Here is an 18,840-nt window from a genome sequence, read left to right on the forward strand (position 1 = left end):
ATGGAATCCGTGATCCCGGCGATATATCGTTAGATACGTCATTGCGTGTAACGGGGCCTTTATAAGCATGCTCCTCTTTGTGCACATATTTGCCAGATAGGGGTCAATGATGCTTCCTTTCACATCTTGCGTATGTGCATGACATTCTGCCTCCCTGAGCATGCACAGCACACTGATGAAGCTGGGGATCATATGCCCAGAATCATCACACAATATGAGGTAATTAGAATATTGCGCTCATGGAGATGACATTGATGTTGTTCTTCAAATTACCGTAGGTAAAACACGCAAATCATGCACAATGGAGCAATCTTACAAGATGGGAGACCATAGCAGTACTAGTCTGGAGAAATAAACAACACACCGGACTAGTATTAACACATTTACATGACCTGAACTCAGAAAAAATTGATTTATAAAGTTATTAGAGATCGCAAAGCCACAAAAAATGGGTAGTTAGAATGTAGTAATAGCGTGGAGCCATGTGGTTTAGTGGGGATATTTTCCCTTTAATAGTTCCCTCCTGGTCTCTTACTCATCCCATCTCAATGGACTGACAATATCCTCTCTGTTAATAACTATCTGCAGTGGTGGTCCACCAAGTTTTTGGGTGAGTAGACATTTATGGCTGTTTCCAGTGTATCGGGATGAGATTAGGAAGTAGAGACCAGCATGCACCAGGTTAACATCAGCATGGGAGTGTCATGGCCATCTCTGTTAATAGAGACTTGTGACAGGATCTGGACCAAAGTCTCTCTTTGCCATTTGACACTCCTCACATTAAATGGTTCTAAAAGGGTTGATGTCAGTTTTGCTTCTTAGCAGATTCTGACTCCTGGCCTCAGGTTTTTCCAGTTGGTGACCACTCCCTTTCCCTATATGTGGTCACATCTGTCAGTAGAGGGCATGGGTTATTCTGAATCCATTCTGTAGCTAGGCCTTAAGGTGGAAGGACCTGCTCGAGCCCTTGTTGCTGTGAAGCGGTGTAGACTGCGGTCCTGGTGTCTGACTACAGCTGTAAAGCTGGGCTTTATCTTTTGTTATTTCCCCTGTCTGCTGTACCTTCCCTTCTTGTTGTATTAGTGCAGCAGTGGAACTAGAGATCCTTATCTGCCAGCTCACTAGCCAGGGTTATTACAGGGTCTCTCAGGGCTTCAGGTATCCTGCTCAGCGACAGGTGAGGAACTTGTATAGGGACTGGCTAGGAGTGCAGGGTACAGCTAAAGGTGAGTGCAGCAGGTATCCCATCATCTCTTGCCCTAGTACCAAGGCCGACCATTGTTAAAGTGTCCCTGGTATACCACTTGTTTGTTGTTGGTGTACCCCATGTTGTTGTGTGTCTTGCCCCACGCTGGACCTTCCCCAAGTCTGTGCATGACAGGGAGATAATATGGTAAATCACCATGGCTATTTCATTTTTCTATTTTTTTCTCAAATCTGTCTGTACCCTTTTACAAATAATTTACATTGACTGGACAATCTCTTAAAGGTAGGTAAGGCAAAATTAGACTAGAAGTAAAACCAAAACACAGTCTGTCAGGACTAGCAGCAAATCTACTTGTGATGGTTTCCATGTAGCAGATAAAACCATTCATTCTTGGGCTTAATGCAGGTTTAGAGGGGCTTCAGGTAGCTATCTGGTAACATATGTCTCATCAGGAAAATTCCATTTAGCAACTTTACTTTTACAACAGAGAATGTATAAGAAGATTACATGTAGGTCTCATACATGGTTTCCAATTTTAGACCCCAAATCTTACAGACATGCAGGGTTTGCAGGTAAAGAGGTCATTTTGGAGGCCATTGTACTTTTATAAGCTACTAGAAGCATCAAATACATACTAATCTGGGATTTTAATCATGTTGATTTTTTCCCAGTGGCCCATTCATTTGTTCCCATTTCATCCTCTAGAATGAAGCCACAAGACTGATTGCATGGCTGTGTGTGATGGTGATCTGTAATGCTGCCCTGATCACCCCAGGAGTGTGTAAGAGGGAAGCAGGCGCGGAGAGATTTGCACCCACACAGATGACGACACCGCAGCATCGGAGGCTGCCTTAGTCAGGAGCGGAGAGGAGGGAGCAGGGATCCCTGTGATATTATTTCAGCTCTAGGGCAGGCTTGCAGGATTTATCCTGCTGTTTTCCTGCGCTGCTTCTTACAAGTTCTTGTCATCTTTCCTTCCAATCCTCTCATGGTTTTATGTAACTGTTTAAAAATTGACCAGGCTTCTTATCCCTGACTTAGCGTGTCTGTGCATCCCATCTGGCAGAAAGGCCTGGAAGGATTCCCCGGGAAAACACAGAAGTGAATGTAAATTTAAAGCTGAGCTGTATACGCCGAACATCCCATAACTATGAAGTGATTACAAAGTAAGACACAGACGAGCAAGTCATATCTAGAAAATATCACTAGAAACGTCACTAATGACATGCACTGTGCACCGGATCACAACGTCAGAGGCCCTAGAGCAAAGCCGATACCGGAGCCCCACCCTCACGTGCCCTGCTCTCCGCTCTATATAGGCCCTGTGTAGCATATAAATGATAAAATTCTGCTTCCTTCCTCCCTCCCTTCCTCTTTCAACCCTTGTGGCTTTGTTTTATCGTTCTTTCTTTCTCATTCTTCCTTCCCTCCCTTCTTTCTCCTCTATCTTCCTTGCTTCCCTCCTTTCTCGTTCTTACATGCATCTTTCTTTCTTCCCTTCTCTCCTTTATGCCCTCTTTCCCTTCCCCTCCGCTACTTTCTTTTTCTTTTTTTCTTTTTCTACATTTACATCTTCCATCCCTCACACTCTATTGTCCCTCTCTCTCTTCCTCGCTCTTTGCTTTCTTTTTTCTTTCTCTTTTATTCTCTTTCTTTCCATCCCTTTTACTTTCCTTTGTCTTTACCTCTTTCTTTTTTCTTTCTTTCTTTCTTTCTTAATTTCTTTCTATTTCTCTTTCTTTCCTTCTTGCTTTCTTGTATTCTCTTTCTTTCCTTCTTTCTTTTTTGTATTCTCTTTCTTTCCTTCCTTCTTTCTTGTATTCTCTTTCTTTCCTTCCTTCTTTCTTTAATTTTTCCTCATCTTCCTAACTAATTGAATCTTTACATTTTCATCTTCAATCCCTTTTTTCTCTCATTTTTTTCTCTTTCTTTTTTTCTCTTTCTTTCTTTCTTTCTTTCCTTCTTTTTCTCTTTCTTTCTTTCTTTCTTCCTTTCTGTCTTTCTCTCTTTCTTTCCTTCTTTCTCTCTTTTCCTTCTTTCTTTCTTCCTTTCTTTCTCTCTTTATTTATTTCTCTCTTTCTTTCTTTCTTTCTCTCTTTCTTTCTTTCTTTCTTTCTATGTTATTCTATAGAAACTCATTCTTTACATTTAATAATAAGTATAGAATTCTCCAGATATCCCAGTAACTTCTCAAACATTCAAACTAGCTCCATGATCAGTATTAGGCTGGAAATATTTTGTCACCCTGGTTAGAAATTAAAGTAAATTATTATAAAATATTTTGATTAATGAACAATATATAGAAGACTGTCTCTACCGTGATCCAAGATGTAATAAATACTATATGTGACAGGTCGTGCAGTGTTGTGGTATTGGAGAGGTTTTACATGTGCAGGTGTGTTGAAGTTCTTAGTAAGTCTGTGCTTTGTTATTTCATAAATCATGGACCTACAATAACATATTTACATTTTTCTGCAGCTTCATGAAAAACCAAAGATGACACCTTCCTGATATCACTAAGATGATAAACTCAACTCTGCCATCTCTAATAAAGGCTGAACGGATCCCACAGCAGGGCCATGGGCTAAGTGACCCATGACTCACTTTGTAGGGAAACAAGAGGTTAACTTGGTAGGAGAAAAGGAAAGGGGCTGTGTGGGGTCAAAAGTTTAGGGGGGCAGGTAAAAGTGTTAGGGGGAATGGTTAAGGTTGAATCAGGTATATAGGATCAGGAGGGAGGGTGGGGACTAAAGGTCCTGCCCTCTGTTGAGTTGGGGGGGTGTGAGTGGTTAGGAGATAATTTTGCGTTTTTACAAAGTGTTTGGAGTCATTTCGGTGAGTGGTAGTGAGGTGAGTTCTTGGAGTTGGTGGTAAAATAGTAGTGGGGGGTTGTACATCAGGTGGATGGAAACCCCCTCCTTTTCCTTTGGAATGGTAATTATCTGGTGGACTTTGGGGCTCTCTAGAGTGGGGTCCCGTTCGAGTCGGTGTTAAGGAAAAGGTTTTCCGGTGAGAGGCGTCCTCGAGCCTGAGATCGCGGCTGGAGGCAACGCCGGATTGTTTATTAATCTTATAGGAATATCCACCAGGTTTTTGGAGCTCCAAGAACCTTCCTCGCTTTAAAGAAACTTATTTTATATATTTATTGTTATGTTTGTGTAATAGAGGGCCGATCTAGCCATTTTATCCAAGCAGGTTTCATGTGTTTATTGGAGGGGGAATCCGTGGGAAAAATGGGAATGTGCAAAGCGGCTTGGTGGCAGTTGGGGAGGAAGTATCTACAATAATGCAGTCATGTCAAAACTGATACATCTGTAGCTTTACTGGCTGACACAAACAGAAAATGCCCCTGTGCAGGAACATATTTGGGCCCTTTGCAGCCCAAAAGCTCATCGAAAATGCAGAATTCTACCTGCCTTGGAGGTAGGAATGGGCCCCTGTACTTCTGGGCCCCTGTGCGGCCGCACAGACTGCACCAATGATATGTCCGCATCTGTGTAGCTGCGTATTTAGGAATACTTTCATTTACACAGAACATGTAAGTTAATACCAGTTATGTCTTCTACTGTAACAAAAGTCGAAAACAGCTAGGTAGACAGAAAAACTATCTCTGCTGCCTGTATGATAGTGTATGAGCAGAATTCAATGTTCCCTGCTGTACTGAGCAACCTTGTAGCTTTATCTCGGTGTCTGTGAGTGAAAGCAGAATGTCAGCACAACCTGTGCACTTATGGAATAATCGACAAATGCTACTCCGCTAGTGCAAGAATAAGCAACCTCAGCAGTCTGCATCACTGCAATGCTATCCCGAAGACAGACACAAATGGATCCTTGTGTGAGTGAGAGAAAGGGAAGACCATATGCCCTTATACACCAGCGATACCATCTGATGCTTATGTCTGATGACAGCCAGTGTCAGCGCCGTATGCTCTGAATGTGCAATTTTACTTACACACTGATACACACAAAATGCGGTATTACATTTCCTGCCTCACACAGAAAAAAGAATATAGTGGTTCAAAGACAGCATTGTACACATGATTGTGTGTGTATGTGCATGAGCTACGTGCGCACAGGTGTTTGCAAATTTCAGAATTTTCCATATTTCTGCATAATTTTGAGCTAAAACCACATCAGATTTTCACACAAATGTAGATAGAGAACCAAATCATACAGATAAGTAAAAAAAAAATTACATTTTGCCATTTTTATAAAATTGGAAAATGATCCAATATCACATGTCTTTGAGTGGCAAAAGTATGTGGACCTTTAGGATTAGGAGTAGAAATAATTACGGTAAAATTGGCCAATTAATTTTTCCCACAAATACAATTAGCAGACAATTGATTTGCCATGAATTGCTGCAAAGCTTCTAATTTCCCTGAAAAGACAAGTGTAATATTCTGAAGTCTCCTAGGACTGTATCCAACCGCGATCACGCTCCATTACACAAACACAGCCTTAGCAATGTCATCGTTACTTCATCATAACAATGAATGGTAACTCTGTAGTAACTAAGCCCATTTGATAACTTTGATAACACGGCTCAATGACAGACTTTTCATATTTTTTTTTATGAAAAACGGTGTAAAAATTATCCAGTCATGCAAAATACTGACTCCAACTGACAGTGTCGGTGTCAGAGGTAACATCAACCTGTTGTGACTGAGATGAGTGATGTACCATATATTCCATAAAGTCCTCTGCTCCTTCCCATCTAAAACACTTGTAGGTGGCAAAGAGTACAAGCGTGGCCAGCGTTTGGCAGTATAACTACCCAGACAGCTGGTGCCAGTGAAGTTGGTGGTGCTAGCAGCTTCTACATTCTTAGCCTTGGTATGGATTTTTTTTCTCTCTTTTACAATAGCAAATCCATTGGCATTTTCACTTTTTCTTTTATGATACTTTTTGTACAAAACTTTAACTTTTAACAATTTTTTCAACCCCAATGATTCATCTCTTTCCCTGAAAATAAGACAGGATCTTATATTATTTGTAGCTTCGAAAGATGCACTAGAGCTTATTTTCAGGGGATGTCTTATATTTTTCATTGTTGTATGTTGCCACATTGTGTTGCTGTAAGTGCTGTAAAATTTGTCACGCGCCTGCTATTAATACAAAATTAATATTCACCCCTTCCCCCGCCCACCCATTTGCGCTGCCATCAGTGATTGGTGCAGTCAGACTCCTATACTCACCTGCTATTAATACAAAATAATTATTCACTCCTACCCCCGCCCACCCCTCTGTGCTGACGTCAGTGATTGGTGGAGTCAGACTCCTGTACTCACCTGCTATTAATACAAAATGAATATTCACTCCTATCCCCGCCCACCCATTTGCACTGCCATCAGTGATTGGTGCAGTCAGACTCCTGTACTCGCCTGCTAGTAATACAAAATTAATATTCACCCCTTCCCCCACCCGCCCCTCTGTGCTGGCATCAGTGATTTGTGCAGTCAGACTCCTGTACTTGCCTGCTGTTAGTACAAAATGAATATTTACTCCTTCCCTCGCCCACTGCTATGTTCCAGTATCAGTGATTCAGTCAGACTGTCGTATTACATCACAATTGTCATACAAGCCGGCGGCTCTCCTGACTTGAGCGTGACAACATGCAGCTGTCACAGGGATTAGCGGGGGAAGGGGTAAATATTCATTTTGTATTAACAGCAGGTGAGTACGGTAGTCTGACTGAACCAGTCACTGATATTGTCACACAGAGGTGGGTGGGGAAAAGGGTGAATTTTCATTTTGTATTAACAGCAGGCACGACTATAAATTTTCCGAGACTTGCAGCAACACAACGGGGTAACGTACAGCAATAAAACCCCAACAAGAAAATATAGTCAATATAAAAATTAACTTTTATTAATTATAAAGTATTAAAAAAATAGACAGGATGCCTCAGGGAAGCAAGCCCCTCAGAAGGGGTTAAAAATATATCAAAACTTATTATTATGTTGGGAACACCAAAAAGTTCACATAATTGATATCACCCCATATAAAACATCATAATGGTATATATATAAATAGAAGAGTAAAGTGATAAATATGTATAATAACACGTGTGTTATAAGAAAAATGCAATAGCTCAAAAAGAACTAATAGCAAAAACAGGTAGCAAAACATATACCTACGAGGTATCAAAAAATACAAGTGAGTGTCCCACACCCTCTAGAGACGTTGCTGTGACCGGCAAACCGCCTCCTTTCCAAGGGGGCGGTTCGTTCGGCGTTATAGCGACGTCACTAACAGGCCGCCCAATAGACGCGGCGGGGCGGAGATGAGCGGGCCGAACATCCCACCCACCTCCTTCCTTCCTCATTACCGGCGGCCGCAGGTACGGTGATGTTCCTCGTTCCTGCGGTGTCACACACAGCGATGTGTGCTGCTGCAGGAACGACGAACGACGAACAACCTCGCTACTGACCAGACAACGATTTTTGGTAAATGAACGACCTCTCACAGACCTACCTCTTTTGCGATCGTTTAAGGTCGCTCATAGGTGTCACACGCTGCAATGTCGCTAACGATGCCGGATATGTGTCACAAACACCGTGACCCCGACGATATATCGTTAGCGATGTCGCAGCGTGTAAATGGCCCTATAGCTGAGTTACTGGAGACCTCAGGCAAATAGTAGAGTTACTGAAGACCTCGGACAGGATGTGGCATCATGGATATGCAGACAGGTAGCAGGCAAAACTTTGGAGAAGCAAGGAAGTGTATTACCATGGAAACCACACATAGCCAGGAAGACATCCTGAAAACTGCAGGAGGGCACATAGAATTAGTTGTAGAAGACCGGGAATACATAGCAGGCAGGACTGCAGAGAAACATGAAAATCTGTATATCATGGAAGCCTCAGACAAGCCAGGAAGATATCCTGGAAACTGCAGGCAGGTTGTGATACTGGAAACCGCTGGCAAGTAGAAGAGCAAGGTTGTTGGAAACCGCAACCAAGTAGGTGAGGTCCTGCACTGACAGGTAGGAAGGTTATTGGAAACTGTAGACAAGAAACTCATGAAAGAACCACATGCAGCCATCACATGACACATGAGAAATGTTATTTAATAAAAGGGTAGTTCGGGACATGAACATTGATGACCTATCCGCAGGACAGGCAATCAATGTCTGATTGGTGGTGGTGTGTGACACTTGGCACCCTGCCGATCAGCTGTTTAGATGACGCCAGTGGCAGGAACTACTTAGTTGTGGAGCTGCACAGCTCCGTCAGCTGTACAGTCTATTTGAATCAATAAGACTAGTTGGATGTTGACTAAAAAGGCAACTTAATATGGTGGTTATGGTGGTCTCCTAAAAAAAAAACCCTCCTTGGTTAGGTCCTTCCCGGAGGGATATCTGGCTATTTTCTGTGTTGAGACTCCTAACAGAGGCTCAACGGACCTTTTTTTGATTTGCATATTTCCCAGGGGGCAATGCACCTAGGATTTCACAGTTTGAGCGCCATCGCTGGCTGACGGCAGTGTTTTCTCTGGCTGGTCTCCCCAAGATTAGTGATTGTTTTGTCTTGTTTGTCTACTAGGCATTGCTCCGACCTAGCCAGAATCCTACTCCACACTGATGAGGGGCAACACCCCGAAACAGCTGTCTGTGGATGGATACCTGGCCTTGGTATTTCCCTTGTCATATCTTTAAAGTCGTCAAAAAGTTGGATATTGACTAAAAGGGCCACTTAATATGGTGGTTATGGTGGTCTCTTAAAAAGCTAGGTCCTTCCCGGAGGGATATCTGGCTATTTTTTGTGTTGAGACTCCTAACAGAGGCTCCATGGACCTTTTTTTGATTTTCATATTTGAATTAATATGGAACTTATATACAATACCCAGCTGTGGCCAGTATTCTGTTGACGGAGCTATGCAACTTCGCAACTTAGTAGTTCCGGTTGGCGGTGGCACCGTGGACAGCTGATCGGCGAGGGTGCCAGGTGTTGCTTCCACACTAATCACTAATGTATTCATGACCTATTTTGTGGATAGGTGATCAATGTTAAAGTCCTGGCCAAACTCTTTAACTATTTTGTGATCTATGACTATCAGTTTAAAGGGCATAAAAATTCCAAGTATAAAATCTGATAATTTTTCTAAATATTCAGCAAATTTGAAATAACATATTGACCTACATTTACCACTAACATAAAGTACAATGTGTCGCAAAAAGAAACAAAGACTTTCCAAGGATTACTGGGATATGTAGAAGCGTTTCAACTGTATTTCCACATAAAGTGACACGTCAGAATTTAAAAGTGGGGCTTCGTCGTGAAAACCCAAATTGGTTGCCAGTAGAAGGGGTTAATATAAAAATAAGAGCTCTGAGGTCCTACTGCAGGATTGGCAGACGCACACACATCTCGGGGGCTCGGCGAGTCCTCCTGAAAATTCTCAATCCTTTCATCAGCTCACGTCCTCTATGCGCTGGTGCAAATGACTTGATCTGAACTTGTCCCTGGACCATAATGAAATGCAGGCAGCAACAAGCCTATAGATTAAGCAATTTAGCCGCATGATGCTATTTTTATCCCAGTGAAATATAGGAAGGCTTATTTTTTACCCCTATGACATTCTATCAGTTCAAGAAAAGATAAAGGATAAATGAAAGAGAACATTTTTTTAACATGTGAATATCCAGAATGTATAAAAGGTAATTCATATTTATGTAAATGCCCATTTGCTAATAAGCAAGTCTGCAGGGAATACAAATGTATACACAGGCCCTTCAAAATCCTTCTAAATAGGGGTAAAAGCAATAATAATAATAATAATAACAATAATAATACTAATATAATAATAATAAAAAAACTATAATAGCTGCATAATTTGTCATCAATGATTAGCCACCTGCTGGTTGATGGTTAACATATCACAGAAAATAGTTAATAAATGTATTTTATAGTAGTGCAAACCAAACATTTATTTTGATTCCGGTCACTCACCAATTTAAAAGAATTTATATTTCTCTTTAACTACTATACCATGCAAAAGATTTAATGTCACGCTAGGTTCGGGGAAATACCAAGCGAGCAGCGAAAGGTAAGGGAAGGGGACACCCTTGCTCTAGGGAAGGGGGAGATGATGACCCCTGGCCAAACCTACTGCTGGTCCCTGGGCATCGTCACCACCTTAGATAGGTTCTGCACCTATGCGCCGAGCTGGATACCTGACCCTAGGTATCCTTAGTGCTGGACCCTAAATAGGGATTGGTGGGATGAGATCTTTGTCAACCCCACTAAATGCTAAAGGAGGACACAAGAGAGGCACACAAGGGAAAGTGCATGAACTACTTATCCACAGATGACACAGGCAGGAGTTCAGCAAGCTTCAACAACGATACCACAGATGAGAGCAAGCCACCTGCTTGCAACCAGAGCTAGAATGAACCTTATCTCCAGCACAAGTCCAGGGAAGAAGGAACTATTTAAGCACCAAGAAAGTACTGATGATTAGCAGCTGGGTGGAAGGCGAGCTACTACTGGGTCCAAAAGGGGGAGAGATTAATCCAGCAGGAAAGCTACCTAGTACAATGAATACTGACATCAGGAACAATGGAAAGCCAGGGAACATTTTGCGCAGCCAAACGCGGTGACCTTTTATTGCCAGAAACCACATGACTGTCACCCGTGAGACACCCGTGACATTTAGCCAGTTATAAAAAAAAATGCTGCAAAATAAGAAAACCTTCAAAAATAAAAGTAGTTGTTTTTTTTTTACTCAATTAACAAAATACAGAGTGAATGAACAAAAAAGAAATCTAAATCAAATAAATATTTGGTGTTACCACCCTTTGCCTTCAAAACAGCATCAATTCTCCGAGGTTCAATTTACGCTTTCCTGGAGTTATGGTTTTTTAGGAATTTAGTCAGGTATAAATATAACCAAACAGTTTATAATCATCATCATTTTCATATGTAAGTTGAAACAGTCATTAACTGAAACAGAAAAAGCTGTGGGAGGTTTAAAACTGGGTGTGAAACAGCCAAACCCTTCTATAAAAGTGGTGAGGTTATGGAAGACAGTTTCATGTCACAGGTCATACACCATGGCAAGACAGAGCTCAGGAACAAGAAATGAGGGAGTTACACTGCATCAGCAAGGTCTCGCTAAGGCAAAATGTGCTGGCCCTAACTCTTTTGAAGAAGCACCAATAAATGGGCAATGTTGAGGACCATAAACGATGTGGTCGGCCAAGGAAACGTAGTTCGGCAGATGAAATAGACATCATGCTTACTTCCCTCCAACTACTGGAACCCAGCTATACCCATCAACTGTTTGGAGAAGTCTGGCCAGAAGTGGTCTTCATGGAAAAACTGGAGCCAAAAAACCATACCTTCAACAAAGAAATAAGGCCAATTGACGCAACTTATGCAAGAAAATATAAGAACTCTGGTTCTGAAAATTACAGTAGGTGTCTGGATCAAAATTTCAATTATTTGGATGTAACAGAAAGCAGTCTGTTTGCTTAAGAGGTAAAACAATAATTTTTCAAAACATTTTAATTTATCCAGTATTGAGTATGAGTGACACGTTCAGAAATCCTCGCATTACAAGCCTTAGCAGCTATCACTGAGGTTATTTATGGTCGTCTGAGGATTGTTTTGCCTGAATGCACGTGGGCAAATCATCAAGATCTGCTGCTGCTTTGCAGTTACCAACCAATTACATCCAAGAGGTGCCTAATGGCAGACATCTGGAAATGCTGCAAGAGATGATAGCATATTTAGGCCATGCAAGCTATTCACAGTAGCATGTGCAACATTCGTCCTGGGGTTATCATGTTGAATAATAGCTCTTGGGACAATTTAACGTTTCATTGTGAAGGCCTTTTCAAGGCATTGATACATGGTCTCCAGACCAATCTATGGCTATTATTGCATCCAAGAAAAAAGTAGGACTCATCGCTGAAGAGGATCCATTTCAGCCCCCTTGCTCAGCACCATGATGGCCTTTGAGACCTATGGAGTTAGATAAATGGAACAGCTGTAACTGGATGTGTTGCTTGTAGCCCAATGTCGTAAAAATGTCTTCTGATGGTTTATGTAGATACTGTCGCCTTAGATTTGGTATATGTTATTTAGTTTCAGTTGCAGTACAGATTATAACTCTATGCCCCATTCTTTGAATTTTACGAGAACATGTGGGCAAAGTCATGATGTGGTGGCCTTCACAAAGAGACATCAAACTGGTCCTACTCCCGAGATTCATAACATCATTGATAGCAGCCAAGACGACATGTAAGTGTGCGGATTTCTATGTGTGGCTCCTATACTCGATACTGAATAAATCAAGATCTTTTCATAATTTTGTTCCATTTTCTCATTATTTATATATCATTAAAATATCTAGCCATAAAGGGATTTCCATAATTCAACACTTTTTTTTCTTTCTGTTGTAGTTTCAATGTTGCTGGATGTATAAATCTATTTCAGAAATAGATATTTATATTTCTAGATTTGGATATTTACAGCTGTTATTTTTATTAATGTATTAATGTAGATACCATCGCCCTAATGACTGTATACTATGTGTGTGACGCCCTGGCCGGGCCAGGTAGTCACAGATAGGGCCCCACATTACACCAGTTCCCTAACAAGGTGACAGCAGCCAAAAATTAAACCCTAGTCCCGTTTCTCAGTGCTTGATGGACACACCAGGGGGCAGAGCCAGGTGGTTGGCATGCCCACCGAGGAGTTCAGAGAGCCTGAGGCAGAAAAAGACAGTGAGTTGAGTTACAGTGGAGTCAGTGAGTGGAGGTGAAGTAAAGTGGAGGCAGGCCTGTGTGTCAGGTCTGCAACTAACTGACAGGTGCCAGGGTAGGAGCCCGGGCACCTTTGGCTAGGAAGCAGACGGAGGCCTCTGCCTGCAGGAGCTGGAAAGACGGCTCGGTGGAACCGTGGTGGACCGGGACAGGGTAGTGGCCCGCCGGTACCGACCCGGGGAACCGACTCGGAAACCGGAGCACAAAGGGGGGTACTCAGACCCTGAAGCTAGGTCCGGAAGCTACTGGGGGCTAGCTAATTAACTGATTTCGGCCAGGACTTTAGGTCCTGTCCCAACCAAAGTCCCGACTGAAGACAACAGCCCAACAAGGGGGATATAAAGCCACCGCCACGGCAGAGAGATCCCACAGGCCAGCGTCTGCGGGCAAAGGGCTCCTTCGACAATCACAAGCCGGGGAGAGGACTCCTGGAGTTGCAAGCGCAGGTAGTCCATCATCACAAAACTGGTGCAGGAGAAAGGCAGAGACCACCAACCAGGTGGGGGACCAGACTGCAGCCGGCTGCGGGCACCGACCACCATCCCCTTGGTTTACCAGAGACTCGTGTGTGTTTACTAATAGTGAGTACATCAGTGCCCTCCGGCTGCCCATCACCCTGCATCACCCAACTACTCCCACAATGGGTCCCGGGGCCACCATCCCTATCCACGGAGGGGTTAACAACTTGCTGCGCAACCCCTCCCCCGGGTGCCCCATAACTGCAGCGGTGGTGTCCACCATCACCACAACCCATGGGTGGCGTCACAAACTCAAACACGGCTCCGGCCGTACACCTACGTCTCCCCAAACCGCCAAACCATTTTAGATCGGAGTGACCGTGGACCCCCGGGTCCGGAGACCCTCGAGCCACCCACTGAAGGTCTGGACCCGAGCGGCTCGGCTACCGCCGAGCACGGGGTGGCACATGTGTATAGCAAACTCAGAGCTGTAAAGTCACATGGCTAAGACTAGCTGATTTCATGTGACCATTATCTTGTACTTAAGATTTATATTTTCTTATTTGAGGAAGGAAGGTTGTAGCAGGATGTCTACGTCTCTATATACCTTAGTAGACAGTATGAGCTATGTACATGAAGCTCCTAACAATCCAGGGGGAAGCAGGGATTCCTCAGCATTGCAGTACCCCCCGGTTAGTAAGACTATAGAGTACTATGGAGGACTATATCCGTGCAAAAAATTAATTGAACATTTTACTGAAATTCACATGACTGACGAAAAGCATATCAATTATGCATGAGCACAGCACGGCTGGGAAGGGAGTTACAGGCTTTTTACCCACAGTTTAGTATAGAAATGCTAACACCCAGGAGATCAGGTATGTTTTTCATATAATCCACTCCTGTTTGCTAAAAAAATACCATAGCTTTAATGTAGTTTCTATAGGAACACTGCTTGGTGGGGGGGGGGGGGGGTAGGAGTTAGAAGAATTCAGTTTCATGCATCTTAGTTACCAGTAAATCTGATTAAAATATCATTTCTATAGCCTGTAAAGTGATAATATACTGTACCGTCAGGGTTTTCCCACAATCCCCTAATTGAAATCATATAGCTTGGTGTTGCTTGTTAGTACTATATAAGTCAGTGTCCAGATACATAAGATAGTCATATGGGACATACACCATATATATATATATATATATATATACAGCTCGGCAGTTGTAAAGGGGGCTTTGCACGCAACAACATATCTAACTTATATGTCGTCGGGGTCACGGAATTCGTGACGCACATCCGGCGTCGTTAGCGACGTCGTTGCGTGTAACAGCTCTGAGTGAGTGTTAACGATCAGAAATACTCACCTAATCGTTGATCGTTGACACGTCGTTCATTTTCAAAATCTCGTTGGTCGTTGAGGACGCAGGTTGTTTGCCGTTCCTGAGGCAGCACACATCGCTACGTGTGACACCCCGGGAACGACGAACAACAGCTTAACTGCGTCCTCCGGCAACGAGGTGGGCATGTTGTTAATGCGGCTGCTCTCCGTCTCTCCGCTTCTATTGGACGCCTGCCGTGTGACGTCGCTGTGACGCCGCACGAACCCCCTTAGAAAAGAGGTGGTTCGCTGGCCACAGCGACGCCGCTGGGAAGGTAAGTCCATGTGACGGGGCCTAGCGATTTTGTTCGCCATGGGCAGCGATTTGCCCATGACGCACAGACGATGGGGGCGGGTGCTTTCATCAGCGACATCGCTAGCGATGTCGCTGCGTTTAAAGCAGCCTTTAATCCCAACCCCCATACACATGCATGTGCTACCCATAAATTGTCACCAACTGATCTCCTATTAGAATGAAGGATCGGCAAGTTGAGCTCCCACATGACTATCATTATTCACATGGATATTTGCGATCTGCAGAGACTTGTGACCCCACATTATTTTTCAGGGCTTATGAGCTCACAATGAACAGTCAACTAGTGCTGATGAAGGGCTCTGTCCAAAGCCTCCACAAAAAATTCCCCTTGCTTGCTTATATGAAATAATGTCCCATCACATACATGATATTCCATCATGAGATATCACAAACAATGCAACCACCAAAATAATCACCTTTCTGAAATATTCATTAAGGTTCCTTGGCTCACAACATTAAGCCACAGAGCCAGAAGAGATGCCTATTTTGGAATTAGGCGTCCACAACTGTTTCAATGTTTCGGAGGCTTTCTTGTGTTCATGTGTTTGGCTTTAGATGTTTTATTCAACCTTGTTTAATAAAAATACCAATGGGCTACCAATAACTCTAAGGTCTATCTTCCTTTCTATGAGCTATGGCTGCTCATCTGGTAGTCATGCCCACTGAAGAGACCAAAGTTGTCTTGAGGATTGGGTAGCTGTTACTACACAAGCCACATGGACATCATAGGAAACCCCATGGTTATGAGCTAGTAAGAACGTATTGACGATTATGGGGGAGTTTCTGGGCAAGATGCCTAACAGGGGCAGGAGTTAATGAGCAGGAAGTAATTATACATGGGCAGAAGTATAGTGGTTGGTGTCACACCTCGGCTCTGACGACAATGGGGACCAAAAGGTCTCTTTGGCTCATTTAAGAACATCAGCTCTATTAAGATAACTTGAACCCCTGTTGGAGATTTTTCAATGGGGCCTACAAACTAGAGGTTACACCTTTGGAGAGGAAGGAGGTACACTTCCTCTGTCATCTATTGTCAATGGTATGATGATGTCTTATCTGACTCAAGCTTTATATTATAGGAATATATCCTGCCCACCATGATGAAAAGATAAATGCTAAAAAGTGAACTCTACAGAACAGAAGCGTGTATTGTGAGGGCACAGTAGGGTATCCCTGATGGATTTGAGTGGTTTGGAACCCATGTGTTAAAGGGAACCAAGAGCAGTTCTGGGTGTATATTGTTAATCCCTGCCTAAGTGTCCCTGTATACACTAGCATAGATAAAGAGATCTTTAGAAAAAGTATTTCTAAAGATGCTTTATCATATTCTAATGAGGCCAGCGACTAGTCGCAAAGGCATTAGATCCCTCTACTAGTCCGCCCTCTTAGCATGTTAGTTCGTCCACATGTTTGTGCTAACATGCTATTCAACGCCCAGCGTCATCAGCGGTGACGGGCGTACCTGTGTCCAGTGCGCATGATCAGAAGTCCCAGCATTCCCGGTCATGCACACTTCAGAGTGGTCTAGTGTGCATGACCGGAGGTGCCAGTACTTCTGATCAAGCGCACTGACCCTAAGTTAGGCAGAGATTAGAAATATGCACCCAGAACTGCTGTGGTTCTGGATGAATATTGCACCTGACAGGTTCCCTTTAATTGATTGAGATTAACATATCTCAGTGGCGGCACTTATAACTGCTGTGTACTCATGTGAAGGGATAAGGTCAGCTCAGGTCGGCCACATCTCTCTTCTTAGTTGGAGGTGTGAACTGCACTGGCTGCCCTTCTCTCTGTGCATTAATCGGCTGTGATCACATGCAGTGAATCAAAATTAATTCTGCCCAAAAATCTGCACCAGACATATGAAAGCAGATTATTAAAGCCTTTCCAGCTATGTCAACGTGCAGGAAAACATACATACAGATTTTACTTTACAGATATTACTTTCGTAGTTGTCAGGAAAGACGGGTGTCATGCCGCGCTTATCACCAGATCCAGGAGGCAGATAACGTTAATCCATGTCTGTTATTCACAAAGAAGATACAGGTCTACGCATTTCAAAGGTCACAGCCCCCCTTGATTATCCTGTCACTGATATTTGTCCTGAGGAAGGGGGCTGTGACCCTTGAAACGCGTAGACCTGTATCTTGTATATGAATAAATGACATGGATTAACGTTATCTGCCTCTTGGATCTGGTGATAAGCGCGGCATGACACCCATCTTTCCTGACAACTACTAATTCCAATCCTTCGGGGCTGCAGCTGTTTTACCCTGTGACAACCCCTATAAGGTGAGTGTTCCTACATCCTTTCCTATTGGTGTTACCATTTAAGACCCTATTGCGCTATTTCACCCCACAGTCTCCATTTTCTACAGATTTTACGTTCACAGATTCCATTTTTTTACTATTGAAATTTACATTCACTCAATGTATTGTAGTTGGAGGCAGAATCCACACATAAATCTATATTCTGATACACAGAGATTGTATTTTTTTTTAATTTTGTGATCTTTTTTGTACAGATTGAACTAAAGTGGGCTTTACACGCTACGATATATCAAGCGATATGTCGTCGGGGTCACGTCGTAAGTGACGCACATCCAGCTTCGTTTCACATATCGTAGCGTGTGACAGCTACGAGCGACGGTGAACGAGCAAAAATACTCACCTTATCATTGCTCGTTGACACGTCGCTCATTTTCAAAATATCAAACGTCCTTCTGCGTGCCGATTGTTCATTGTTCCCGAGGCAGCACACGTCGCTCCGTGTGACACCCCGGGAACGATGAACTGCAACTTACCTGCATCCCGCCGGCAATGCGGAAGGAAGTTGGTGGGCGAGATGTTTACGTCCCGCTCATCTCCACCCCTCTGCGTCTATTGGCCGGCGGCTGTGTGACGTCGCTGTGACGCCGAACGTCCCTCCCCCTTCAGGAAGAGGATGTTCGCCGCCCACAGCGAGGTTGTTCGGGAGGTGCGTGCGACGGGCGGTTACGACATTGTGCGACACGGGCAACAAATTGCCCGTGCCGCACAAATGATGGGGGTGGGTGAGATCGCAAATGCGATCGCACGATTAATTGCAGCGTGTAAAGCAGGCTTAACTCTCAAAGAAATGTCCTAAAGTCCAAATGTCTACAAATTTTGAAGTGTAAGGAAAGCAATCAAGGTCCTGTAACTTGCTGGAGAGTAATATGTGTAAAATGAACGCTATCTTGATATTTGCAGTAGGGCTGAACAATGAGGTACAATTATATTAATACACTCCTTGTATTACAATAAGGTCGTATTGTGTTTTCAACCTTTTCTTCTCGTAACAAAATGGATTTCTTTATGATTTCATATTTTAAAAGATAAAGAGACAGAAAGGGAAACTGAAAACGCATCCAAAATAAAACATTAGTATGGCTGGGTTCAATCAATTCTAAATCTATTGAAGAATACAGCTAAGCTTCTTGAATCCCATTTAAAAAAAGATTATACAATATTCCAATAATACAGTGTGCGCTCGTATTTACTCTGTGGGAATAGAAAGAGACTAAATCTCTCAAACAAATCAATTTTCTTTTTAAGATATGAAACTTCTATCATATTAATTTAAACCTGTGCACCTGTCAGAAGCTGCAGAGGCTTCTATAGGATCATTCCGCAAATGCTTCCATTTCCTAGATAAATACTTGAGAATAATCATAGTACAATTATGT

The 18,840-nt window shown here is 43.0% G+C and overlaps 1 protein-coding gene and 1 long non-coding RNA gene across 2 annotated transcripts in view; one reads left to right on the plus strand and one right to left on the minus strand.

The window, feature by feature from the left end:
* Positions 1 to 18,840, minus strand: part of ARHGEF9 (Cdc42 guanine nucleotide exchange factor 9) — a 602,462-nt gene that overhangs the window by 445,732 nt on the left and 137,890 nt on the right. The gene's annotated exons all lie outside the window — the stretch shown is intronic.
* The window catches only part of LOC142251255 (uncharacterized), a 46,378-nt gene continuing 41,805 nt past the window's right edge, over positions 14,268 to 18,840 (plus strand). The window contains exon 1 of the long non-coding RNA XR_012725299.1: positions 14,268 to 14,319. This is a non-coding gene — a long non-coding RNA (uncharacterized LOC142251255). The remainder of the gene's footprint in view (positions 14,320 to 18,840) is intronic.

The sequence above is a fragment of the Anomaloglossus baeobatrachus genome, chromosome 9 (assembly GCF_048569485.1).
Source record: "Anomaloglossus baeobatrachus isolate aAnoBae1 chromosome 9, aAnoBae1.hap1, whole genome shotgun sequence".
NCBI lineage: Eukaryota > Metazoa > Chordata > Amphibia > Anura > Aromobatidae > Anomaloglossus > Anomaloglossus baeobatrachus.